Source organism: Triticum dicoccoides, chromosome 5A (genome assembly GCF_002162155.2).
Source record: "Triticum dicoccoides isolate Atlit2015 ecotype Zavitan chromosome 5A, WEW_v2.0, whole genome shotgun sequence".
NCBI lineage: Eukaryota > Viridiplantae > Streptophyta > Magnoliopsida > Poales > Poaceae > Triticum > Triticum dicoccoides.
Genome location: NC_041388.1, coordinates 655,130,301 through 655,132,390, shown reverse-complemented (window position 1 = coordinate 655,132,390; position 2,090 = coordinate 655,130,301). Strand labels below are relative to the sequence as shown.

At 47.6% G+C, this 2,090-nt stretch overlaps 1 pseudogene; it reads left to right on the top strand.

Annotated features, from left to right (window-relative positions):
- Positions 1 to 1,548, top strand: part of LOC119298292 — a 2,254-nt pseudogene extending 706 nt beyond the window's left edge.
- Positions 1,549 to 2,090: the final 542 nt, after the last annotated feature.

Sequence of the window (2,090 nt, the reverse complement as noted above, 5' to 3'; positions counted from 1 at the left end):
GGGCCCCCGAGGTGGAGGGCCCCCCAAATTTGTATTTTACATTAGGCCTATGACTGCACTAAAAATGTTCATCTGTGCTGGCCCATCACCCAAGTGGTAGCAGCTATTGTAGTTGGAAAGTCTATTTTTTTTCGAAAAATTGTAGATGGAAAGTCTGATACATCGGCGTAACTCACGCATTGACTCGCGGGATCCATGACCAAACGCGTGCATCGCCATCACGAACGCAGCAGGCGCCGGTTTTTCGTCTCACGCCTAGACTGTGGCAGATGAACAAGGAGAGGTTTCTCAAGGAAGAGGCCTGGATCTCAAGGGATGTGGTCCACGCCGGAAATCAGCGGCGGATCGGTGCTGCTATGTGTCGTCTATAGAGGCGAGTTTGGCTGGACGACATCTTCCACTATTTGCACAATTTATCATTCTGATTCTATGGTTTAATACTGATGTTCACATGGTTCTATAGATCTCAATTCTCAAGCGAAGAAAGTGGTTCTGGATGCAGCTCATGGCGGTTAATTTATAGATGAACTGAGCAATGACGGCACAATTGGGTAATTAACTCCTGATTTTTTTTTTGCGGGGAACTCCTGATTTAATCATTTGCATAACGAGGCGGGAGTACTTTTGCACTATCGTGGCACCGTAGATTTGATTTTGAAGATATAAAGGTATCTACGTTTTGAAGTTATGAAGAAATATTTTCCACATCAGTCATATGGATTTACTCATCTATCTAATTTCTCATATGTACTCTTATTTGTGGTAACAGTCTTACCATTGTCACTACGAGAATTCAAAATTTGAATTCAACAATGCATTTAGGATGCAAATTGTTTTACCACTATTCTAGGAGTTTTCTGTCCCTTTTGGTACCTAAAATAATATACTCCTATAGATGTAGTTTAAACATATGCCTTTGCATCACGCTCTGTTGTATATTTCTCCATAGACCGTAATTTTGATGTTTATGTTGAGGGCCCCTAGGTTTTAGTTTCGCCCCGGGCCCCCGAAATCTCAGGACCGGCCCTGCACCTATGTCGGGTTCGGCGGCACCTACCGCGACCTCCTCGGCGACACCGACAAGCTGACCAACGTCGCTCTCGGCCGGCAGCAGATGGCTGACGCAGTGACCGCGCTCCACGGGCGCACCAAGGCTGACAAGACCTCCGGCCCGAAGCAGCAGCATGCGAGGGAGGCGGTGACGACGCTGCTCCTCATGGTACACGAGGCCACGCGGTTCCAGACCGTGCGGGGTTCGTGGCCGGCCTGTTGCACCCCAAGGTGGTAGAGAAGAAGAGCGGGAAGATCTCCAATGAGCTAAAGGCCCAGGTGAACGGGTGGCAGGACCTGTCCGAAGCGCTGCTGAAGACGGACGCGAAGCCCCTGCCGGGGAAGTCGCCAGCGAAGTTCACGCCGATCGAGAAGATGGGCGTGAGGACGGCGGAGCAGGCGGCCGCCACGTTGGGGATCCTGCTGTTCGTCCAGGTGCCGGGTGGGATGACGGCAGCCCGGGCGTTGGAGCTGTTTCATGCGAGTGGGGGGAAATAGATAGTTATGCAGGTATATCTGCATGAGTATTGTATAAGTCGAATAAACATGTCACGGAGTGACTGAATGATCTAAATAAATAAACATGTCACAGAGTGACTGAATGATATAAATAAATAAACATGTGGAGTTTATGTTGTGTCCAACCATTAAATCGCTATCCAACATATGTTTTGCATATGCACATATATGAGAAGCGCCAGTAAAATCAACATATATAAGTTTTTTTACCAGTAAAATCTCACACTTATATACATGGATATATTGCGCCATTTCAAGATTTTGTCTATCTATTTTATGTTTATAGACTATTGCTATTTATTGGGCAACTTGAAAAATTCCGATCGATCGATTTCCTAGGAGAGAAGGTGCAGAGCTCCGAGACCGAGACGGAACCGACACGGCCGGGTATAGCAATCTCAACGAGGCTGAGCCAGGACCTCGCTAGAGATAAGAGCAACATAGCTGATTGTGGAACCATCGGTGCCGGCGAGGGCAAGGGTTCACATGTTTGGGGGTGTTAAAACTAGAGTGAAGAGTAT